General features: G+C 36.0%; 1 pseudogene; it reads left to right on the plus strand.

The window, feature by feature from the left end:
- Positions 1 to 284: 284 nt before the first annotated feature.
- The window catches only part of LOC100428341 (YTH domain-containing family protein 1 pseudogene), a 77,443-nt pseudogene continuing 51,010 nt past the window's right edge, over positions 285 to 26,717 (plus strand).

Genomic DNA, 26,717 nt, shown 5'->3' on the forward strand with positions numbered 1-26,717 from the left:
TTTGACCCTAGTTTCACTCCTGGCATAGTGCTAGTGCAACCGTGGGGAATTGATGGGGGTGAGGCTGGCTGGCTTTGTGCCCTCCAAGGCTCCATTTGTGGTCGTAGTTGGCAGCGGGAGGAGGTGGCCTGCACTCCCACCGCAGGAGTGGCAGGGTGCAGTGCATGCAGACTCATGTGCTGGTGAGGCAAGGAAAGCAAAACCCACCCATGCAGACATGTGCCAGCAAAGCAATTAAGGGAATTGCTGTGGGCCTGGGGGAAGCTTCAGTATGGGGAAGGAGCATGCGGGCTAGTGGATGGCCAGGGGCATGGCCTCCACTGGAGCTCTCCGCTGGTCAGGCACGGCCCACCAGTGCAGAAGGTATGATGCAGGCTCCCAAGGCATCCGAGGATGCCCTGCAAGCAGGCATGGTTAGGCTGGGGACCTGGGAGAGGCCAGACCAAGGAGTGCTCAAGTCAGACCATCCCTATCTGATGGGCAAGACTGCCCTACAGAGTTCACAACTGACAGTTCTTCTAGGGTTAAAGTCTCCTATGGGAGGAAGTTGAGCCTGGGGTGGTAGCCATCCCTGGCTGTGGTCTGCTACAGATGTTCCTGCACCAAACTCTCTTTGCTCTACATAGCTGGCTTTCTGCCCCTACTACTACTCTAAGCAACTCGTCTTGCCAACTCATGTCCATGATGGGTGTAGGGTCTCCTCCTGCCTTGGTTTCAGAGGTGTGTGGCAAGAGTGGGTTACTCCTTGCCAGTTCAACTCACCCATTATCCCGGAGCCTTGAGGTCCAGGAACAAGTCTAGGTGTGTAGGTTTCCCAGCTTTCTCCTCCTTCAGCTCCACTTTTGTGTCTTCCCTCCATCCACTCTTGGTCACTTCCCTCTGGAGGTCTGTGAGGAGTGTGTTAGTTGTCTTGGTCTCTTGGTGGCAGCTGTTCCACCTGGCTACATCTAGTCAGTCATCTTGCCTCCACATTTCCCTCCTTCTCTTCTTCCTTTCTAGAAATTTCAGGAAAAGTTACGAATTAGAACTTCTAGGGCAGTGTAACACTTCAATATATTATTGTGCTTAGGAGAGTTTCAGATTACTTTTTAAGAAAGGCTAACTGTGGCAAAGTTGGGGAAGATAGCTCATAATGGCTACTCCAAAACTGCTACCATTATTGAGCTCCAACCAAAACTATAAAGATTTAAAAGCAAAATTCTAGCTTGCTTTATTTTTTCCTACATTTGTGTATATATTGGTCAAGGTTCCCCAGAGAAACAGAAATGATAAGATGTTTATAGCAATATAGGAAAAGATTTATTATCAGGGATTGGCTTATAATAATGTGAAGGCTGAGAAATCCTATAATCTTCTCTCTGCAAGCTGGAGAACCAGAAAAGCTTGTTGTATAGTTTAAGTCCAAGCCTGAAGGCCCAAGGGGAGATAATGTAAGTTTTTGTTTGTGTCTGAAGACCAGAGATACAGAAGTGTTGAATCAGACCATGAACAAGAGAAAATGGATGTCTCAGTTCAAGAACAGAGAGCGAATTCACCTTTTTCCTTTGCCTTTTGGTTCTCTTGGGAGCCCTCTATGAATTGGATGATGTCTACTCACACTTAAAAAAATATTATTATAAAGTCAATACATCTTATGAGGGTGATATTCTTTCTTGCTCTACCAAGTCATATGTTAATCTCTTCCAGAAACATCACTGACACACCTGGAAGTAATGTTTTACCAGCTATCTAGGCATCTCTTAGCCAAGTCAAGTTGACATTTGAAATTAATCATTTTAAGTCCATCACTTGTCAACTTGGGACCCATCCATATCTTTTTAAGCCATACTTAATCTTCAAATTGGATTAAAACAAGGTCATAATTCTGTCTAATATGATAATTATAGGCTAGATGATATTTGGGTACAACCAGAAATGGACTAATTCCTTCCCTAAAAGAAGAGGTGAAGTTGGCCAGGCACAGTGGCTCACGCCTGTAATCCCAGCACTTTGGAATGCTGAGGCAGGTGGATTACTTAAGGTCAGGAGTTCAGGACCAGCCTGGCCAACATGGTAAAACCCTGTATCTACCAAAATACAAAAATTAGCCGGCCATGCTGGTGCACACCTATAGTCCCAGCTACTCAGGAGGCTGAGGCATGAGAATCACTTGAACCCTGGAGGCAGAAGTTGCAGTGAGCCAAGATCATGCCACTGCACTCCAGCCTGGGTGAGGAAGTGAGACTCTGTTTCAATAAGTAAATAAATAAATATAAAAAAGTGGTTCAGTCTTTGAGTGATGTTTACTTTTTTCTGATATCCCACAACTAAAACACTGTGATGTGAAATGCACAACACTTAAAAAATATTGTTAGAAAGTCAATACATCTTATGTTAAATGAAAAGGAAAAAAGAGGAAAGAAAGCAAATATATTTGTTTAATATGTGTGTGTGTGTGTGTGTGCGTGTGTGTGTGTGTGTGTATATATATATATATATATGCAAACTTATTTATAACCAAATAAAGAGAAAATACTAACGACATTTACAGTCTTCGTTTCGGTGACTGGTCACATGGTCATAACTGGTATTTATAACCATCTTTTCCTATTACTCATTGTGTTCTACCTTTGCCTTCAATTGACAATTTTAGCTGGTAGGGTGACCCAAACCATTATTCTTGAAGGTGTGAGCCATTTGTTGTCTTGCCTGGATTGGGTTGTTATACTTTTCCATTGACCTTAACCACAAGGTATGGTAATACTAAGAGATGCCCTAAGGGATCTCTTGTATTCCAGATATACTCTTCCTTACCTCTATTGGGAATAGTAGTCCACCCCAGCTGACCTCACAACTTCCTTTTTGGCCTGTTAACTAAGTCATGAGGAGCCGAAAATGGCTGGGTGACAGTCTTAATTTTCAGTTCAATGAAATCATTGTCGTTTCGTTAGTGGAAGCATTCCTCCTTCTGAAACTAAGAGTTGTTGGCCAGCAGAGCATAAGGTTGCAAGATCAGGAAGCAAAAATTTTGCTAATGGGTCACTGGGGATAATGGTGAGTGGTGACACTCCAATTTTTACTCCTGGATTAATTGACTCATAAATCTTGGCTATTGGAGAAAGAGTACCATATATTGAACACTGATTCAGAGTACATACAGCCTTCCTGGGGAGGACTTTGACCCAGCCCTGCAAGGTATTGCTACCTAGCTGGTACTGTAACTGTGTCTTCAAAGGGCCATTTCATCATTCTATGAAGCCAACTGCTTCAGAAACATGGTAAGACCAATAAATTCCATGAGCATGGGCCCATTTCTTTACTTCTTTTGCTGTGAGTTGAGTTCTTTGATCAGACACAATGCTATATTGAATACCATGTTGGTGGATAAGGCTTTCTGTAAATCCACTAATGGTGGATTTGGCAGAAGCATTGTTTTCAGGGAAGGCAAATTTATATCCAGAGTAAATGTCTATTCCATTAAGGCTACAACACTGCTTCTTCTATGATGGAAGCAGTCCAATATAATCATCCTACCACCAGGTAGTTGATCACTCTGGGGAAAGGTGCCATAGTGGGTACTCAAAGTTGGTCTCTGCTGCTGGCAGCCTGGGCATTCAATGGTGGTTTTAGCCAAGTCAGCCTTGCTGAATGGAAGTCCATATTGCTGAGCCATGCACAATCTCCATTCCTGCCACCGTGGCCACTTTGTTCACAAATCCATTGTGGAATGACAATGATGGCTTCACAAAGAGGCTGACTAATATCTACAGAATGAATCGTTCTATCCACTTGATTATTAAAACTCTTCTCAGTTGAGGTCAGCTTTTGTTGAACATTTTCATGGGGCACAAATAACTTCACATTGTTCACCCATTCAGAGAAGTCTTTTCACATACCTCTCTTCTCCAAATTTCTTTGTCACCAGTTTTCAGTGGGTGACATCTAGCTGTTTCTTCTAAGCAAAGTGTACAACCAAGTGCATTGCCCAGAGTTCTGCCCAGTGGAAGGATTTCCTTTCACCACTGTCCTTTGGTGATGTCCTGGAGGAGGACTAAAGTGCCTTAAGTGTTCACTTTTTGGTATTCCTTCAGATCGCACAGACAGAATCATTGGTAAACCAGGTCTAAGTCTTTTCTTCCTCTGTCAACTGATCATAAGAAACTCACCACGAGATCATAGGTGCAGGCCTGGAGAGAGAAGGCAGTGTAGCAGGAGTGGGGACCACAGGCATTAGGGCCACTTCTTTATGTAACTTACTTGTGTATTCAGACCCTGCTCAGGGCCTGTTCACCTATATTCTACTTCCAGATGATGATAGAATGTTGCAATGCATGCCTGATTTTATGGGTTGGTGGGTCAGATAATACCTCATTCATGATGGGCAGCTCAGGTCACATGGTAACTTGGTGGTCCATGGTCAAGTGTTCAGTCTCTACTAAGGCTGAGAGCTGTGTCTCAAAAGGAAAGTAGTTATCTGGAGATGATACAGGGCCTTGCTCTCAAATCCTTCTTATCATCTCTTTCTGGAACTTTAATTTCCCACTCATCTATGTTCAGCTCTTTAGTATCATCTTTTATAGTTTTCCCTCCTCTGCCCCAACATTCACCTACAGGGGCCTGCCGAAGGCTCCTAACAGCATTGCCTATCTGCCACTGACCAAACTTTCCAAGAAAGTTAAATGCATCCCAGAACATAGCTCAAGAAGATTTATAGGCATACAAAAATATCTAGTTACTGAACAGGGTAAAATTCAGTCTGTTATCCCATTAAAGCTTACAAGCCATCTTGTAGAGGTAAAGAGTAGAATGATAGATACCAGAAAGGTGTGTGTGGGAGAGAGGGAATGAAGAGAGGTTGCTTAATGGGTACAAACATACTTACATAGAAGGTATAAGTTATAATGTTCGATAGTGGAATAGGGTGACTATAGGTAACAACAATGCCTTGTATATTTCAAAATAGTTAGATGAGAGGACTTGAAATGTTTCCAACACATAGAAATGATAAGTACTTGAGGTGATGGATATCCTAAATACCCTGACTTGATTTTTACACATTCTATGCATGTAACAAAATATCACATGTACCCCATAAATATGTGCAAATATTATGTATCAATTTAAAAAAAGATTATAAGGCATGTGAAGTAGCAGGTAGAAAAGACCTAAAAGGAGGTCAATTGAACAAATCCAGAACTGATGTAGATGTTATAACTACCAGACAAGGACATTAAAACCATGATTGTAGCTGTATTTTATATGTTCAAAAAGTTATGTAGATGAAAGGTATAGAAAATACCTGAATGGAAATTCTCAGAGATGAAAGCAACAGTGTCTGAGATGAAAAATATAATGGATAGTGTATGAGTCAGGATTCTTCAGAAAAACAACATCAATAAGATATACACACACATACACATACAAATGCATGTATGTAATATGTGTGTATATATAGGATGCATAGATGTGATGTACATTTATGTGTGTGTGTGTATGTATACCAATTCCATAAAATAAAATCTCTCCCCCCATGTGTGTATATACACACATATACATGAAAGGTATACACAAACACATAGAGGGGAGGGAGATATTTATTTTAGGAATTTGTTCATGCAACTGTGGGGACTGGCAAGTCTGAAATTTGCGGGGCAGAGCAGTAGGCTGGAAATTCTAGCAGGAGTTAGAGTTTCAGTCTTGGGTACAAATTCAGCCTATAGATAGAATTCCTTTCTCCACGGAGGACTTCAGTTTTTTCTCTTAGTGCTTTCAGCTGATTGGATGAGGCCCACCCATGTTATGGAATATAATCTCCTTTACTCAATGTCTACCAGTTTAAATGTTAACACACATAAAAAGTACCTTCACAGGAGCATTCAAGATGCTGTCTGACCGAGCAACTGGGCATAGCCTAAAGTTGACACATAAAATAACCTGTCACAGATAAGATTAACAATAGGTTAGGCATTTCAGAAGAAAATGTTAGTGAACTTGAAGCCATAGCAATTGAAATGATTAAAACAGAAAGAGAGAAAAGAGAGAATAAAAAATAAGCAGTAAATCAGTGAACTGTAGGAAAAACTCATATATCGAATATATCTGTAATTAAAGTTCAATGGACATTTTCAATCTCTATTTACTTACCTTTTAGCAGAATTTGACACTGGCACTACTGTCTTTTCAAAATACTTCATTTTCTTGGTAACACATTGGGTTGGTTTTCCTTCTATCTGGTTGCTTATTCTTTGATTATTTTTCCATTTCTTCTGCCCATCCTTAAGTGTTCTTTCTTAGGCTTCTTTCTCTTCCAACTCTACACACTCTTCTGGGTGACCTCACTCACTCCAATGGCCTCAGTTACCATCTCCATGCTTACTCAAAATAGTTTCTAGTTTTCTTCGATCCAGAACTCTCATGAACATTTGACTCCAATGCTGGGTTGCCTGAGGGATCTTTCCTTTTGATGTTTCTTAGGCATTAAAAACCCAACATAATCATAATGGAGTTCAACCTTCTTTCCCTAACTCCCAACCTGCTCACACCTCCACTTCCTGTTTTGCTGAAGGCATTCATTCCTCTCAACAAATCAGACTTCTGGCTATCATCTTCCACTTCTTTGACTTTACTTCCCATTAGTCACAAAGCCTTGCTAATTCGACCTCCTAAACATTTCTAGAATGTACATATTCCTTTATCTTCATTGCCATGAACTGAGGCTAGACAGCTGTCATCTCTCTCTTGGGTTATGGAAAAAACATTCTAATTGATTATCTGTCTCTAGGTTTCCCAGTTCCAATCAATTTGCTATATTGTAAAATGAAAATCTGACCACGTTATTCTTCTTCTTAAAATGCTTTAGTGCCTCTCACTTTATTTAGGCCAAAGTCCAAACTCCTTAGCATTCATTACAAGCATCTGTCCAATCTCCCATTCATTTTTCATTAACCCTTTCCCATCCTATGCTACAAGTTACAGTCATACAGAACTTAATATATAGTTATTGGATTAAATTGAAGGCATGAGTAGGCTTATGGGTCTACCTAAAACTATTTTCAAAATGACTTATGTCTGTGCCTTCTTGTTTCATCAGATTCTCCAAAGAAGTTTAAGAATCTGGCTCATAGAGGCTAATTTGGTATGGCATGGGGTCAGGGTTCAGTTTCTGTACATATTCAAAACCTTTTTTTTTTTTTTTTTTTTGCAGCCTTTTGACTCATGGAGAATAAGGGAGTGGCCACAATTGAGCCACTACAGCCACTGCAAGCTGATGAAGCTCTGATAGGGAAACTCCTTCAAAGGCAAATTAAGTTCTTCATTATCTTTCTTGAGGATGATTGCAACAGTTTAGCTAGTATTTCTGCTTTCTGTCTCCTCCAGTCTATCCTGCAGTCTGTTGGCAAAGTCACTAAAAAAGTGCAGGTCTGATCATGTCGTTCTTTGGCTAAAACTCTTTAATGACTCCCCTTGATTCTGAGGATGAAGTTGAAACTAGTTTTCACTGTGGCTGAGTCACTCTCTGGTCTGATTCCTGCCTGCTTCTCAATCTAGAGCTCTCACTATGCTCTTATTCCTTGTTTCAGCCACCCTAACTGCCTGTACTTCCCCTAAAAGGCTAGGGGACTGTTTGTGGTTTTTATTCATTCCACCTGTCTGAAGCAATGCTGAAGTGACCATTTATTTCTCTATGGTTGTTCCTACTTCTATTATAGAGTTTGAAGGACTTGGGCGCCTGACACATAGAAGCTCTTTTCCTTACACCATATACAAAAAGTTAACTCAAGATGAAGTAAAGACTTAAATGTAAAACCCAAAACTATAAAAACCCTTGAAGAAACTCTAGGCAGTACCATACAGGGCATAGGCACGGGCAAAGATTTCATGATGAAAATGCCAAAAGCAATAGCAACAAAAGCAAAAATTGACAAATGGGATGTGATTAAACCCAAAAGCTTCAGCACAGCAAAATAAGCTAGAGTGAACAGACAACCAACAGCATGAGAGAAAATTTTTGCCGTCTAGCCATCTGACACAGGTCTAATATCCAGAGTCTACAAGGAACTTAAACAGGTTTACGAGAAAAAAAAAAAAAAACCCAAACAACTCCCATTAAAAAGTGGGCAAAGGATATGAACAGACACCTTTCAAAATAAGACATACACGGGGCCAAAAGCATATGAAAAAATGCTCAACATCACTGATAATTAGAGAAACGCAAATCAAAACTATGATAGATGTCATTTGACACCAGTCAGAATGACTGTTATTAAAATGTCAAAAAGCAACAAATGCTGGCAAGATTGAGAAGAAAAAAAACATTTCTACACTGTTGGTGGGATTGTAAATTAGTTCAACCATTGTGGAAGAAAGTATGGTGGTTCCTAAAGGACCTAGAGGCAGAAATACCACTTGACCCAGCAATCCCATTACTGGGTATGTACCATATGTTTCTCATATTTCATTACCTGACAGTCTTTTAAAAGAGTAGTCTGTACTCCATTGCTTTTTTTTTTTTTTTTTTTTTTTTTTTTTTTACTTTTTATTCCTTACCCATTACAATCTTCCTTTTGTCCTCATAATTTTACTGAAATTATTTACTCAGCATATGCATTACATCCTTTTTGCTATATTCAGTGCCTTTGTCTTTTGTATTTGTCTTCTTTCCTTTTGCTTATTCTACTACCATCTTATACTTAGCATGTCTGAAACTAAATATTCTAATATTTTCTTCTCAACAATTTTCCACCCATGAACATCTTTCTGCCAATTGTAAAACTAATCACAGAATCTAAAATCCTCAAAGTTATTTTCTGTCTTCTTATATGTTGAACTATTAAGTTTCTTCTTTTGTAACATATTTTTCTATTTTGCTTTGTTTGTACAGTTACAATGCTAGTTCACAATTTTTTCATTTCACTCATTCAACTTTGCAATAAACTTCTAGCTGTTTATTAGAAATGTAATGTAAACAACATATATTACTTTAAATTGTCTAGTAGACATTTAAAAACAAAAAGGAAAACTTAATTTTAATAATTTATTTATACCAATTTATCAAAAGTATTAGCATTTAAAAATACTTTAAAAAATGAAAGTAGTAAGATATTTTACTTTTTTTGGTTCTAATGTTTGAAATCTAGTTTGTATTTAACACTTAACAGCACATCTCAAGTGAGAATAACTGCATTTCCAGTCCTCAGTAGCTATATGTGATTAGAGGCTAGTCTATAGGACAGCATAGAGCATAGTTGACTTCTTCAACTCCAACTTTTTACTTTTTCCAATGGCATCTGCATTCCATCATCAGAGCAATTGTTTTTCAACGCTAATTTCATCACAAACATGATCTGAAAATGTGAGGTTATTTTGAAAGAGAGAGAGGGGGAGAGATCATATTCACATGACTTATTATAGCATATTGTTAAAATTGTTCTATTTTATTATTTTTGTTAATCTCTTACTGTGCCTAATTTATAAGTTACAGTTATTTATGTATAGGGAAAAACATAGTATATGTAGGGTGTGGTATTATCTGTGGTTTCAGGCATCCACTGAGGGGCTTGAAATGTATCCCCTGCAGATAAGTGGGTACTACTGTACTTACCCAACATTATGTAGCCCCCTTCTCATTGACAACTTAGATACGAATGCAGATGCTTTGCTTAAGATATTGTGCATGTATTATGATACCTAACCTCAACTAGAATCTCCTTCTAAACTTTTTCTGAGATTGGTACAAAAAAGGTATACATTTCCAAAACTTGACCTTTTATTACTTTTACAACATTTATTAATATATTTGTTAAGCAATTTAGAAATATAAATACATATTTCGTAAGTCAATATGCTTGTACCATAGAAAACTTAAAAAACTGAGTGAAAAAAATTAAATGACTTGATCTAATATATTTTTTGTTCCCCTTTTAACTCTTCTCTCTCTTTGTGACCAAACTCAGCCTATGAGTTAAGTATAAATTATGATGTATATGGGTGCAATTATTTGAGTAAATTGCATCCAATTTATGAAATATGTGGAGAAGAAAGAAATTTATTTTAGTGTGAGATAAATGGTCTGATATATTTTGTAACTGAATGTAACACTCTCATAAATAAATATTTGAAAATTGGATATTATTTATCACCTATACCATTTATGTCATACAAATTTGTAAAATGTTCTTACTTGTAAATGGGTTGTAGTCTTCAAATGGATGACACAGAAAACTTCTGTACTCTTTACAAGTGGGAATTTATTACTAAACTTTTTCATCCTCCCACTATTTCTCATAAATGCATCCACTGTATTTATGTAGCTTCATGCATGGCAAGTTTTCTAAACAAGTCTTAGTCCTGGTCACCTTATTCATCTAAAGTGTTTGTTGAAGATAATCACTGAGATTTGTTGAATATAATCGCTGAGATTTATTCCTCACTAAACTTAAACCATTTGAGGTTTCAGTTTTTAGTTCTTGAGCCATTTGGTCTTCCTTATCTCATGCATCAGATCATTCTCCAAATAAACACTAGAAGTGGCATTCTAATTAATACTGGACTGATTGGAATAATGACCTTACTTTATGCAGAGTACTCCCTTTAATTGTTAATAGCTTCATGTTGTTTTTACATATCTCATTTATTACCATAACAACCAAATTCTTGCCATAATATTGACCACAATTCATTTATCTTTTGCAAACTTTAGTTTTTATTACATTTCAGATAAAGTTTAATTTGTTCTTTGGTGTTATTATAATTTTTTTATTTATTAAAAGGGGTATTTATATGTTTGAAAATTCTTTGTTTTAAAATATGTATAGATTCTGTATCTTAAATCATCTTTGACTTTAACTAGGACTGCATTAAAATGGTAAATTTAGAAGAGGTTAAGATCTTTTATTCTTCACATTGCTTTAATTTCCTCCAATTTTTGTATCCTTTAAGATGTTTGCTATTTCTACACTAATGGAAGTAAAATATATACGTCAAATCATTGGAGAATCTGGCATTAACTGTGTGTGCAGAGTGGATTAACTGCAATATTAGCTTAAATCTTAATTAAAATCTCACACAAAAGTCCTTAATAATATAGATGACTATTTTGTAACTTGTTTGAGATTGCTTTATTTAAAAAAAGAGATAGAAATTTTGGAAAAAGTGATCTCATTTTGTAAATTAAGAGAATGCCTCTGTCTGGTTATTACACAATGTTTCTAAAATTATTTAAACTCTAAAGAAATTCGGCAGTGAAATGAAATGGGTTTATTATTAATATTGTAGAAAGAAGCCTGCATATAAGCCTTATGACTGTTTATGAGGAAACTTTTTTAACAAAAGGATGTTAAAAAATAGATGAGGAGAGGAGAAACATGAGAATTTGGGCAGCCTTTTCTCCTAACTTTAGGATTACATTATCATCAATGATATCTTAGTTTTTAAAGTATTTCAATTATCCCACTTTTTAGTGCAGAATTGTAGCGATAATTATACCTGAAGTGGAGGTAAAATCCAATCTAATTTGCCCAGCTCCAGCTGGACCCCATTTTTCTGAGAAATGTATAGTTCTGAGAAGTTTTTTTTTTTTTTTTTTTTAAGATAGTTTTTTACAGTGAAGCTTCGTATACATGCTTGTTAAAAATGTAAGGCTTTTTTTAAATTTTTATTTTCATTTTTTTTTTTAATTTTTTGAGATGGAGTCTCACACTGTCACCCAGGCTGGAGTGCAGTGGTGCAATCTTGGCTCACTATAATCTCCACCTCCTGGGTTCAAGCAATTCTCCTGCCTCAGCCTCCGAGTAGCTGGGACTACAGATGCGTCCCACTATGCCCGACTGATTTTTGTATTTTGTATTTTTAGTAGAGATGGCATTTCACCATATTGGTCAAGTTGGTCTTGAATGCCTGACTTTGCGATCCGCCCACCCCGGCCTCCCAAAGTGCTGGGATTACAGGAGTGTGCCAGTGCGCCCGGCCAAAAATGTAAGTTTTATATGTCTAACTTAATGGAGATAATTGTTTATCAAGTCCCCCTAAGCTCCTATTTCTAAAACATATTACATTGTGGTTACATAGTTTTAAAAATTTGTATAAATTTATGGGGTGCCAGTGCAATGTTGTTACATGCATAGATTATGCAGTGGTCAAGTCAGAGCTTTCAGGTATCTATTCACCAAATTTCATTAATTATACTCATTAAGTAATTTCTCATCATTCACCCCTCCCAACCCCCCGCGCCCATCTGAGTCTTCTCCATTATCTATCATTATCCATCATTCTACCCTCTATGTCTATGTGCTCATGGTTTTTTAGTACCCACTTATGAGTGACAATATGTGATATTTAACTTTCTGTGTCTGACTTCTTTCGCTTAAGATAATGACCTTCAGTGTTATCCATGTTGCTGCTAAAAATACGATTTCATTTTTTTCTATGACTGACTAATATTCCATTGTGTATATATACTACATTTTCTTTACCCAGTTTTCCATTGATGGACACTTAGGTTAATTCTATAACTTTGCTATTGTGAATAATGCTGTGACAACATATGAGTGCAGGCATCTTTTTAATAAATTGATATCAAGCAGTGGGATTGCTGGATCAAACGATGATTCTACTTTTAGTTCTTTGAGAAATGTCCATACTGTTTTCCATAGAGGTTGTAATAATTTACATTTCCACCAACAGTGTATAAGACTTCCTTTTTCTCTACAACCTTGCCAACATCTGCTATTTTCTCTTTTTAATAATAGCCATCTTTACTGGGGTAAGATGATATCTTGTAGTTTTAATTTGCATTTCTCTGATGATTAGTGATGTTGAGCATTTTTTCTTATACCTGTTAGCCATTTGTATGTCTTGTTTTGAGAAATGTCTATTCATGTCCTTTGTTCACTTTTTAAAAATATATACTTCTAACTTTTAGGTTCAGGGGTACATGCGAAGGTTTGCTGTGTAGGTAAATTCCTTTCCTGGGGGTTTGTTGTACAGATTATTTCATCACACAGGTATTAAGCACAGTAGCCAATAGTTATCTATTCTGCTCCTCTTCCTCCTCCCAACCTCCACCCTCCACCCTCACGTAGACTCTAGTGTCTGTTGTTTCCTTCTTTTTGTTCATAAGTTCTTATCATTTAGCTGCCACTTATAAGTAAGAACATGTGGTATTTGGTTTTGTGTTCCTGCATTAGTTTGCTAAGGACAATAGCCTCCAGCTCTATCTGTGTTCTTGCAAAAGACAAAATCTCATTTCTTTTTATGACTGCATAGTATTCCAGGGTTTATGTGTACCACATTGTCTTTATCCAATCTCACTGATAGGTGTTTAGGTTGATTCCATGTCTTTGCTATTGTGAATAGCACTGCAATGAACATCCATGTGCATGTGTCTTTATGGTAGAATAATTTATATTCCTCTGGATATACACCCAGTAATGGGATTGCTGGGTTGAATGATAGTTCTGCTATCAGCTCTTTGAGGAATTGCCATACTGCTTTCTACAATGATTGAACTGGTTTACACTTCAACAAACAGTGTAGAAGTGTTCCCTTCTCTCCATAACCTTGCCAGCATCTGCTATTTTTGGACTTCTTAATAGCCATTCTTACTGGTGTGAGATGGTATCTTATTGTGTATTTGATTTGCATTTCTCTAATGGTCAGTGATATTGAGCCTTTTTTCATATGCTTGTTGGCTGCATGTATGTCTTCTTTTGCATAGTGTCTGTTCATGTCCTTTGCCCACTTTCTAATGGTGTCATTTGTTTTTGTAAATTTGTTTAAGTTTCTTACATATGCTGGTTATTAGACCTTTGTCAGATGCATAGTTTGAAATATTTTTCCCAATCTATAGATTGTCTGTTTACTCTGTTGATAGTTTCTGTTATGCAGAAGCTCATATGTTTAATTAACTCCCACTTTTCAATTTTACTATTGCTTTTGGTCTCTTTGTCGTGAAATCTTTGCCTCTTCCTATGTCCAGGATAGAATTGCCTAGGTTGTCTTCCAGAGTTTTTATGGTTTTAGATTTTACATTTAAGTCTTTAATCCATCTCGAGTTGATTTATTTATTTGATGTAAGGAAGGAGTCCAGCTTCAATCTTCTGCATATGGCTAGCCAGTTATCCCAGCATCACTTATTGAATAGGAAGTCTTTTCCCCATTGCATTTTTTTGTCAACTTTGTTGAAGATCAGATGTTCATACATGTGTGGCCTTTGGCCTTATTTCTGGGCTCTCTATTCTGTTCCATTGACCTACATGCCTTTTTTGTACCAGTACCATGCTGTTTTGATTACTGTAGCCCTGTAGTATGATTTGAAGTCAGGTAATGTGATGCCCCCAGCTTTGTTCTTTTTCCTTACTATTGCCTTGGCTATTCAGGCTCTTTTTTAGTTCCATATGAATTTTAAATAGTTTTTTTCTAGTTCTATGAAGAATGTCAATGGCAGTTTGACAAGAATAGCATTGAATCTGTAAATTGATTTGAGCAGTATAGCTATTTTAATGATATTGATTCTTCCTATCCATGAGCATGGAGTGTTTTTCCATTTGTTTGTGTCTTCCCTGATTTCTTTGAGCAGTGTTTTGTAATTCTCATTGTAGAGTTCTTTCACCTGCCTGGATAGCTGTATGCCTAGGTATTTTATCTTATTTTTAATGACAATTGTGAATAGGATTGCCTTTCTGATTTGGCTCCTAGTTTGATTGTTGGTGGTGTAAAGGGAATATTTTATACATTGATTTTTGCATCCTGAAATTTTTACTGAGGTTGTTTATCAGCTGAAGGAGTTTTGGAGGTTATGATACTATGGGATTTCCTAGATATAGAATTATGTTATCTGCAAACAGGGATAGTTTGAATTCCTCTTTTCCTATTTGGATGCCTTTTATTTCTTTCGCTTGCCTGATTGCTCTGGCTAGGACTTCCAATACTATGTTGGATAGAAGTGGTGAGAGAGGGCATCCTTGTTTGTACTGGTTTTCAAGGTAAATGTTTCCAGCTCTTGCCCATTCAATGTAATGTTGGCTGTGGGTTTGTTATAGATGGCTCTTATTATTACAGGTGTGCTCCTTCAATATCTAGTTAATTGTGAGTTTAAAACATGAAGTGGTGTTGAATTTCATAGAAAATCATTTCTGTGTCTATTGAGATAATCATGTGGCTTTTGTCTTCAGTTTTGCTATGTGATGAGTCACATTTATTGATTTGTTTATGTTGAACCAACTTTGCATTCTGGGGATGAAGCTTACTTTATTGTCATGAATAAATTTTTCGTTGTGCTGCTGGATTCAGTTTGCCATATTTTGTTGAGGATTTTTACATTGATGTTTATTAAGGATATTGGTCTAAAGTTTTCTTTTTTTGTTGTGTCTCTGCCAGGTTTTGGTATCAAGATGATGCTGGCCTCATAGAATGAGTTGCAGAGGAGTCCCTCCTTCTCCTTTTTTGGGAATAGTTTCAGCAGGAATGGTACCAGCTCTTCTTTGTACGTCTGATAGAATTTGACTGTAAATCCATCAGGTCCAGGGCTTTCTTTGGTTGGTAGACTTTTTATTACTGATTCTATTTCAGAGCCTGTTATTCGCCTGTTCAGGGAATCTATTTCTTCCTGGCTCATTTTTGTAACAGTGTATGTGTCCACGAATTTATTTATCTCTTCTAAGTTTTGTAGTTTGTGTGCATAGAGGTGTTCATAGTAGTTTTTGATGGTTGTTTTTATTTCTATGAAGTCAGGAGTAGCATTCCCATCATCATTTCTATTTATGTTTGTTTGGATTTTGTCACTTTTCTCCTTTGTTAGTCTAGCTAACAGCCTATCTTATTATTTTTTTCAGAAAACCAACTCCTGGATTTGTTGATCTTTTGAATTTTTTTTTTGTGTCTCGATTTCCTTCAGTTCAGCTCTGATTTTTTTTTTTTTTACTCTTCTAACTTTGGGGTTGATATATATGTTCTTGCTTCTCTAATTCTTTCAGTTGTGATGTTTGGTTGTTAAATTGAGATATTTCTAACTTTTTAATGTGGACATTTATTACTATAAATTTTCTTCTTAACACTGCTTTACCTGTGTCCCAGAGATTCTGGTATGTTGTATCTTTGTTCTCATTACTTTCAAAGAACTTTTTGATATCTGCTTTAATTTTATTTTTTCCCCCAATGTTATTCAAGAGCATCTTGTTTAATCTTTATGTAGTTGTGTGGTTTTTATAGTCTTGAGTTCTATTTTTATTGTGCTGAAAGTGTTAAGTATGATTTTATGATTTTGTTTCTTTTGCACTTGTTGAGGATTATGTCCAATTATGTGGTCAATTTTAGAGTGTGTGCCATGTGGCAATCAGTGAAATGTATATTCTGTTGTTTTTGGGGTGGAGAGTTCTGTAAAGGTCAATCAGATTGATTTGATCCAATGTTGAATTCAGGTCCTGAATATCTTGGTTAATTTTCTCCACTGATGATTTATTACTGTCAGTGTAGTGTTGAAGTCTTCCACTATAATAGTATGGGAGTATATGTGTGTTTTTAGTTCTCTATGAACTTTCTGTGTGAATCTGGGTGGTCCTATGTTGAGTGCATATATATTTAGGATAGTTCTTTTTGTTGAATTGAACCCTTTATGATTATGTAATGCTATTCTCTGTCTTTTGTGATATTTGTTGGTTTGAAATCTGTTTTTTCCTGAAATTAGAATTGAAGCCCATACTTTTTTCTCTTTTCCATTTGCTTAATAGGTTTGCCTCCATTCCTTTATTTTGAGCCTATGAGTGTCATTACATGTGAGATGGGTCTATTAAAGACAGCATACCATTGTTGCCCTCTTTCTTTTTTTTTGTTTTTGAGATGGAGTCTCCCTCTGTCGCCCAGGCTGCAGTGCAGTGGCATGATCTCGGCTCACTGCAAACTCCCCTCCCGGGCTCACGCCATTCTCCTGTCTCAGCCTCCCAAGTAGCTGGGACTACAGGAGCCCACTACCATGTCTGGCTAATTTTGTTGCCCTGTTTTTAATGGGATTATTTGTTAAGTTGTTTGAGTTTTTGTGTATTTTGGTATTAGTCCCCTGCTAAATCAATAGTTTGTAAATATTTTCTCCCATTTTACAAGTTGTCTGTTCACTCTGTTGATTATTTCTTGGGCTGTGCAGCAACTTCTTAGTTTAATTAATTCCCATTTGCCTACTTTTTAAATTGCCTATGCTTTTGATGTTTTAGTGATAAATTCTTTGCCCCAACCAATGCTTATAAGAGTTATCCTTAGATCTTTTCTTAGTGTTTATTTAAACAGTTTTGGGTTGTACATTTAAGCCTTTAATCCATCTTGAGTTAACTTTTGTATATGATGAGAGATGCGGTACAGTTTTATTCTTTCACATCTGGCAATCCAGTTTTTGCAGCACCATTTATTGGTTTTTAACTCAAGTGACTTCATTTAATATAAGCTTTATCAAGTATACATTTTACTTAATAGATTTGTCATAAATGTTTTGTTGTTTTTGGCAATATGCAGAGATGAACTTAAAAGTCTGGTTTTATCTAAAGAAAAATGAAAGCTTACTTGATAATCTTAAAATTTATTCTTTTTCTAATTGAATTGCTTGGAATATATTATTTTGTACTTACCATCTTAACTCTCAAAGTACATATTATGCTCTTAATGGAATCCCTTGATTTTACAGAAAGAAATTCTTACTTGATTAGTGTCTTTGTTTGTGTGGTTATAACAAAATGCCATAGACTGGGTGATTTGTAAAGAACAGAAATTGATTTCTTACAGTTCTAGAGGCTGGGAAGTTCAAGATGAAGATGGCAGCATTTGGTTTGTTGAAGACTTTCTTGCTATATCCTCACATGACAGAAGGCACAATAGGGGTCAAAGTCAGCTCCCTCTGGCCCTTTTTATTCGACACTAATTCATTCATGAGAATGAAGCCCTCATGACTTAGTCACTTTCCAAAAGGCTGTACTGCTTAGCAGCACCATAATGGGGGTTAAGTTTCAACACATACATTTTGGGAATCATTTAGGCCATAACATCTAGAAAAGTCCAACTTATAAACCTTGCCTGATCTGAAGGAATAAAATGTTGACATATACCAGAGCCTACAAAATGAACTGCAGAGAAATTGTCAGGTATGTCTTTATTTGGCACATTTATAATTTGGCATGCTCTATTTTTCATAAGCTTCTACCAGATAACAAAAATAAGTTATGATCCTTCAAAAAATCTGAACATGTTTTAACATATAAGGTTTTTCTGATAATCATATATAAGACTCATATTTCATTTTAATTTGTGTTTGAATTTTAATGTAAATTCATAGTAGACAATATAAAAACAGTTAATCTTAGAGTTACAGTTTTATGAATGTTTGAATAAAAAATGACATATCACAGATTGATAAATAAGATACCATCAAGCATGAAACGTTTTATTTTTGAAATAAGTAAAAATTTGTTTCAAAAGAATAGAGAAATATAATGATGCTTAAAGCTTCTATATTTGATCAAATTTAATTTGCTGTTGATTCTGTGTTTCACTATTGATTTATATACCTCAAAGTAAGACAAAACATTGCCAATAACCACCACACACCATAGATTGAAAGAATCGTCTTAATTTCAAGTTATTAAAATGTCAAAAAGAGCCATTGTAAAATTGATTAAATAGAGTATTTTTGTGTAATTTTCTAATCTATCCATTGAGATTTGTTCCATTAAATGTTTTAACTTTTTGATTAAGGCTTAACAGTAGTGAATAAATGTGAAATAAAAAAATTTGTTTAATTTTTTAAACCTAAATTTTGATTTGCCTGATTTTAAAGTAAGAGAAAGATAATGACTGTCTAGATTTGTTAAAATAAATAATTTTGAAAAACAAAACACACTAAGTTTAGGTATCTATTTGCTGTAAACTCTCATGTCAATAATTTACTTATCTCTCTTCCACTAGGAATTGACATAGAGGTTTCAATAAGAAAAAAAAAAAAAAAAAAAGGAAGCCAAACCAGTAAGACCTTGTCATGGGGTAGCACATTTTTTCTTGTAGGATCAATAGAACTTGTATCTTATAGGGAGTGTATAAGTTGTAGATAAAATAAAGTAAAAGAATAAATAAAATAAAAACTTTAAAGTAGAATTTCTTTGCCTTTCTATAGAATTTTAGAATTCCTTTAGTATCTTAATATGACTCACCATGCTAAATTCCTGTAAAGGAGCCTGTGAAGTTGATAACTTTCAGCAATTCACTTAGAATATCTGAACTCAGTTTTCGCATCTCTAAAATGGATAAAATATCTATTTCATAAAATTCTTGTGAAGATTTAATAAAATATGTGTAGGTATTTATGCATGTCTAACCCATAGCATGCACTCAGCAATAGGTATCTATTATACATATCTATTAATGCTTATTGACATGTCACTGCAGAAGATGAAAATTTAGAGTGTATTTTATTTGTCTAGGTCATACAGGTTGTTAAGTAATAGAGTTGAGTCTAGCGATTAAAGTCCCTGACCCCTGTTGTTACCTCCCCAGATCTTTCACATGATCATACTCCCTCTGTGATCCATGGACACATTTTTGAAATGCTTCATTTTGAAGAAAAGATATGTTATTTTGAAAAGCATGGGTTTAGCAACCACACAAACCTAACTTTAAATCCAAGTTTTAACATCTACGGGTATGTGACCCTGGAAAAGTTACTTAGTATCTTAATTTTTACATTCATGAAAGAACCTCAAATTTCTCTTTTATTAAAGAAAGAGAAGAATCTACCTTATGGTTGTTGAATATATAAATGTGCATATAAATATAGATAGCTAGATATTGGAGTAAATATTTATATAGAAATGGCCTAGTAGAGTGAATGCCTAACACATATGATTAGACATTTTAAAAAATTGTGGGTGCATAATAGCTGTACAAATTTATGGGGTACATTTGATGCTTTGATACAGGCATACAGTGTGCAATAATCGAGTCCGGGTAGTTAGGGTACCCATAACCTCAGGCATTTATGATTTCTTTGTGTTAGGAACACTCCAGTTTCACTCCTTTAGTTATTTAAAATATATAATACATTATTTTTAACTATATTTTCCCTATTGTACTACTGAACACTAGATCTTGTTCGTTCTATCTAACTGTATTTTTGAATGCATTAACCAACTACTCCTTATTTACCCTCCTGCACTTCTCTTCCCAATATCTGGTAGCCATCATTCTACTCTCTATTTCCATGAGTTCATTTTTTGTTGTTGTTGTTGTTGCTTTTGCATGCAATATTGGTGTTTCTGTAGCTGGCTTATTTCAGCTACAGAATAGCTGGAATGGACATAAGATAATATCTTCCACTTTCATCTATGTTGTTGCAAATGAAATGATTTCATTCTTTTTTATGACTGAATAATATTCCATTGTGTATTTGTACCATATTTTCTTTATCCATTCCTCTATTGATGGACACTTAGGTTGATTCCATATCTTGGCTATTGTGAGTAGTGCTGCAATAAACATGGGAGGGCAGATCTCTGTTATGCTAATTTCTTTCTCTTGAATATACCCAGAAGAGAGATTGTTGGATCATATGGTAGTTCTATTTTTAGGTTTTTGAAGAACCTTCATAGTGTTCTTCATAGTGATTGTACTATGTACACTCTGGCCAACAGTATGTGAGAGTTCCCTTTTCTCCACATCTTCACCAGCATTTCTTATTGTCTGACTTTTGAATATGAGCCATTTTAACTGGAATGAAATGATATTTCATTGTAGTTTTGGTTTGTATTTCTTTGATGATTAGTGATGTTTTGTATGTCTTTTTGTATGTCTTTGATGATTTGTATGTCTTCCTTTGAGAAATGTCTACTCAGACCTTTTGCCCATTTTTAATCAGATCATTATTATTATTATTATTTGCTAGTGAGTGGACTGAGCTTCTTAGCTTTCTGGTTATTAGTCCCCTGTCAGATCGGTGTTTTGCAAATATTTTCTCCCATTCTGTGGGTTGTCTGTTCACTTCGTTGATTGTTTCCTTTGCTGTGCAGAGGTTTTTTAACTTGATGTGATCCCATTTGTCCATTTTTGGTTTGGTTGCCTGTACTTTTGAGGTGTTACTCAGGAAATCTTTGCCCAGACCAATGCCTTGGAGTGTTTCCCCAATGTTTTCTTATAGCAGCTTCATAATTTGAGGTCTTAAATTTAAGTCTTTAATCCATTTGGATTTTAGTTTTGTATATGTTGAGAGATAGGGGTCTAGTTCCATTCTTCTGCATATGGATATACAGTTTTCCCAGCACAATTTATTGAAGATACTTTCTTTTCCCCAATATATGTTCTTGGTACATTCATCAAATATGAGTTGAATTTAGATGCAAGGATTTATTTTTGGGTTCTCTATTCTGTTTCACTAGTTTATGCATCTGTTTTTATGCCAGTACCATGATGATTTGATTACTATAGTTCTGTAGCATAATATAAAGTCAGGTAATGTAATGCTTCCAGCTTTGTTCATTTTGCTCAGAATAGCTTTGGCTGTTTTGGGTCTTTTGTGGTTCCATATAAATTTTAGAATTGTTTTTCTATTTCTTTGAATAATGTATTCATTTCGATACGGATTAAATGGAATCTGTAGATTACTTTGAGTAGTATAGACATTTTAATAATACTGATTCTTCCAGTTCATGAGCATAAAATATCTTTTCATTTTTTGGTGTGTCCTCTTCAGTTTCTTTCATCAATGCTTTATGATTTTCATTGTAGAGATCTTTCATTTATTTGGTCAAGTTAATTCCTAGGTATATTATTTTAATTGTAGCTACTGTAAATGATATTAGTTTCTTCATTTCTTTTCAGATTGTTTAGTATTGGCATATAGAAATATACTGATTTGTGTATGTTGGTTTTGTATCCTGCAACTTTACTGAATTTGTTTATCAGTTATAATAGTTTTTATTTTTTTGGTGGAATCTTTAGATTGTCCCAAATATAAGATCTTACTACCTGCAGACAAAAATAAGTTGACTTCTTCCTTTCTAATTTGTATGCCCTTTCTTTCTTTCTTTCTTTCGTTTAATTGCTCTAGCTAGGACTTTAGTACTATGCTGAATAAAAATGGTGGAAGTAGGCATTCTTATCTTGTTTTAGAACTTAGAGAAGGCTTTTAGATTTTCCGTGTTCTGTATGACACTAGCTGTGGGTTTGTAATATACGGGTTTTATCATGTTGAAGTATGTTCTGTCTACCCAATTTTTTGAAAGTGTCTACCATAAAGTGATATGAATTTTTCTTATGCAAATGGATGCCTTGTGAAAAATGTTTCTCTTATCTTCCTTTCTTTTATAGAGATAGGATTTTGCTATGTTGCCCAGGTTGGTCTCAAACTCCTGGCCTCAAAGGATCCTTCTGCCTCAACCTCCCAAAATGTTGGAATTATAAGCATGAGCTACTACTGTGCCAGGTCTGATGCTGAAGTTTATCAGTTGATTTTTCTTGGCATCTACTAAAATGATCAAATGGTTTTTGTCCTTCATTCTGTTGATGTGATGTATCACGTTTTAAAATTTGCATATGTTGAACCAATCTCACATTTTTGGGATGAATCCTACTTGGTCATGATAAATGATCTTTTTAATGTGTTGCTGAATTTGGTTTATTAGTATTTGTTGAGAATTTTTGCATTTGTGTTCATCAGGAATATTGGCTTGTAGGGTTTTTTTTTTTGTTGTTGTAATTGTAGATTTGTCTGGTTTCAGTATTAGTGTAATGCTGGCCTTGTGAATGAGTTTGGAAGTATTCCCTCCTCCTCAAATTTTTGATGTAGTTTGAGTATGATTGATATGTTTTCTTCTTTAAATGTTTGGTAGAATTTAGCAGTGAAGTCATTGGGTCCTAGGCTTGTCTTTGATGGGAGACATTTTATTACTGTTCTATCTCTTTACTTATTACTGGTCTATTCAGGTTTTGGATTTCTTCATGGTTCAAACTTTGCAAGTTATAATGTGCCTAGGGATTTATCTGTTTCTACTAGTTTTTCTAATTTATTGGCATATAGTTGTTCACCATAGTTTTTAATGATCCTTTGGATTTCTGTGGTATCAGTTGTAATGTCTCCTTTTTCATCTCTGGTTTTATTTATTTAGTATTTTTCTGTTTTTTTTTTTTCCTTAGTTAATATGGCTACGGGTTTGTCAATTTTGTCTATCTTTTCACAAAAGATTTTGTTTATCTTTTTGTTTCATTGATCATTTATTGTTTTTAGCCTAAATTTTATTTATTTTGCTCTGATCTTTATTACTTATTTTCTTCTACTAATTTGAGTTTTCATTGCTTTTGTTTTTCTAGTTCTTTAAGACGCATTGTTATATTGCTTATTTGAAGTTTATCTGTTTTTTTGGTATATGTTTGTTGCTTTAAAGTTCCCTCTTATCATTAGTTTTGCTGCATCCCAAGAATTTGGTACGTGTGTTTCCATTTTTACTTGTTTCAAGAAACTTTAAAAATTTCTTTCTCAATTCCTTCACTGACAGAAAGATGACAGAAAGGAAGAAAGAAAAACACTTTTTGTGTAAAAGTAATTTTCTCTGATAGTATGTTTTAATTTCTTGTTTTAAAAATATCTGTGTATTTATTACAGGTTTTTTTATGTTTACCATGAGGTTTGCAAATAACATCTTATAACCAAATATTTTAAACTGATGACAAGTTAACTTTGATACAAGGAAGTGAAATAAAACAAATAAGCAAAGAGACTACTAAAAAACTCTACACTTTAACTCCATCCTCCTGCTTTTTGACTTTTTGTCATCTCAATTTATATATTTTTATATTGTCAATCTCTTAAAAAGCTGTAGTTATTAATTTTTGGTAGGTTTGTCTTTTAGTCTTCCTACTAAAGATCTGAGTATTTTACACACTGCAATTATAGTTTTAAAGTATTCCATATTTGTCTGTGTACTTATTATTATCAGTGATTTAGTTTTATACCTTTAGAGGATTTCTTATTGTTCATTCACATCTTTTTCTTTCAGATTGAAGAATTCCCTTTAGTATTTCTTGTAAGACACATCTGGTATTTGATAAAATCTCTCAGCTTTTGTTTTCTGTGAAAGTATTTATTTCTCCTTCATGTTTGAAGGATAATTTTGCTGGATAAAATATTCTAGGTTGAGTTTGTTTTCCTTCAGCACTTTGAATATGTCATTTCACACTGTCCTAGCTGGTAAGGCTTCTGCTGAGAAGTCTGCTGCCAGACATATCAGAGTTCCTTCATATGTTATTTGCTTCTTTTCTCTTGTGGCTTTTAGGATTATTTTATTCTTGCCCTTTGAGAGTCTGACTATTATATACCTTGAGATCTTTTTGGGGTTGAATCTTATTGATATTCTGTGACCTTCTTGTACCTGGGTATTCATATCTTTCTCTGTGTTTGAAAAGTTCCCTGTTATTATTTCTTTGAATAAACTTCTCTCTCTCTCTCTGTCTCTCTCTCCCCTTCCTCTTTAAGGCCAACAACTCTTAGATTTGACCCTTTGAGGCTGTTTTTTAGATCTTGTAGGTGTGCTTTCTTCTTCTTTATTCTCTTTTCTGTCTTCTCCTCTGACTGTATTTTCATAGAGCCTATCTTCAGGTTTACAAATTCTTTCTTCTGCTTGATCAATTCTGCTTGCTAAAGACTTTGCATTTATTTTTCAAGTTGTCAATTTAATTTTTAGGCTCCCAAATTTCTGCTTGATATTTTAAAAAATTAATTACTCTTTGTTAAATTTCTCTGGTAGAATTCTGAATTCCTTGTCTGTGTTATCTTGGAGTTTGTTTAGCTTCCTCAAGACAGCTATTTTGAAGTCCCTGTCTGAAAATTCATATATCTCTGTCACTCTGACATTGGCTATTGATTTATTGTTTAGTCTGTTTGGTGAGGTCATGTTTTCTTGGATGCTCTTGATGTTTGTGGACATTAATTGATGTCTAGGCATTGAAGAGCTAGGTATTTATTCCAATCTTTACAGTTTGGACTTGTTTGCACCCATCCATATTAGGAAGGCTTTTCAAGTATTCAAAGGGAATTGAGTGTTGTGATCTAAGATTTTGGTCAATGCAGCCATATCTACATTAGGGGGCACCCCAAGCCCAGTAATGCTGTGACTCTACAAGAGTCACAGAGACTCCTAGTGGTACCACTTTGGTGGTGGTTTGGATAAGATCTGAGAGAATTGCCTGGATTACCAGGCAGAGACTCTTGTTCTCTTCCCTTAGTTTCCCCCAAATAAATGGAGTCTCTTTGCTGAACTGTCTGGAGTTGGCACACCTATGGCCATCATGACTGTGACCCTGTTGTGTCTGACCTATAACCAGCACAGGACTGGGTCTTGCTCAAGGTCTGTGGTGACTATTGCCTGGCTAAAGCTGATGTTTATCAAGGGCCAAGGGCACTTTGGTCAGGAGGTGGTGAGTCTAGCCAGGCTTTTGTCTTTCCCTTCAGGTAGGCAAGTTCTCTTCTGGCCCAGGGTGGGTCTAGAAATGCTGTTCAGGAGCTAGGGCCTAGAGTCAGGGGCTTTAGGGCTCTTCTTGGTGTTTATTTTACTGTGGCTAAGCTGGTACCCAACTTGTAAGACAAAGTCCACTGTATTCTTCCCTCTCTTTTCCCCAAGCAGAACTCTTCCCCCAAGCTGCACTGCCGAGAGTTCTGGGAGGGGTGACATGAGTAATCTCTTAGCTGCCACGGCTGGTGTTACACTGGGTCACATGCACCCCTAGTCCCATTGCCTCTGAGACTAGTGCAGCACCAGGCCTTGCCCAAGGACTGTAGTCCTTTTGGCCAGACGGCCACTCAGTTTTATTCCAGGCCCTAGGTCACTTTAGTCAGCCAGTGTTGGAAACAGCTGTGATTTGGGTTCCTCCTGCTGGCACTGAGAGTTTCCCTCTGGCCCAGGGCTGGTCTAAATGTTTCCTCTGTGGATACCAGCAGAACTGTCTGCCTTTCATTGTGTTTTGCTATGACAGGTAGCACTGAGTTCCAATGCAAAGTCCAACACTCACTTCATGCTGTGTCCCCAAAGCATACTAATTCTCTGCACTGTGCTGCCACGAAATGACGGAAGGGTGGGATAGGCAATGCAAGACTGTCTTTCCTACCCTCCTTAATGCCTCTTTCCTTGATATTTTGTTAAAAGCAGGTACAATAATCACTCACCTTTTTTTTTTTTTTTTTTTTTTTTTTTTTTTTTGGTTCTTAAGAGGGTGCTTTCTTATGTGGATAGTTGTTCAATTTGGTGTTCTGCAGGGGGGTGATCACTAGCAAATTCTATTTGGCCATGTTGTTGTGCCTCTTTTGTCTCTCTAATACATAAGCTTTTTATTTTTATTTTTTATTTTTTTAGACAGAGTCTTGCTCTGTCGCCCACGCTGGAGTGCACTGGCATGATCTCGGTTCACTACAACCTCTGCCTCCTGGGTTCAAGCAATTCTCCTGCCTCAGCCGCCCAAGTAGCTGGGATTACAGGTGCATACCACCACGCTCCGGTTATTTTTGTATTTTTAGTAGAGTGGGGTTTCACTATGTTGGCCAGGGTGGTCTCGAACTCCTGACCTCCTGATCCGCCCTCCTCGGCCTCCCAAAGTGCTGGGATTACAGGCGTGAGCTACCATGCCTGGCTATGGTATTTAATACTGAAGCAAACAGGCAACCAAGCAACCGGGTATACCATAGGGTATATACCTGGGGGTTTTTTGTTGCCTGCTGAGAAAGAATTCAG

The sequence above is a fragment of the Macaca mulatta genome, chromosome 6 (genome assembly GCF_049350105.2).
Source record: "Macaca mulatta isolate MMU2019108-1 chromosome 6, T2T-MMU8v2.0, whole genome shotgun sequence".
NCBI classification, from domain to species: domain Eukaryota; kingdom Metazoa; phylum Chordata; class Mammalia; order Primates; family Cercopithecidae; genus Macaca; species Macaca mulatta.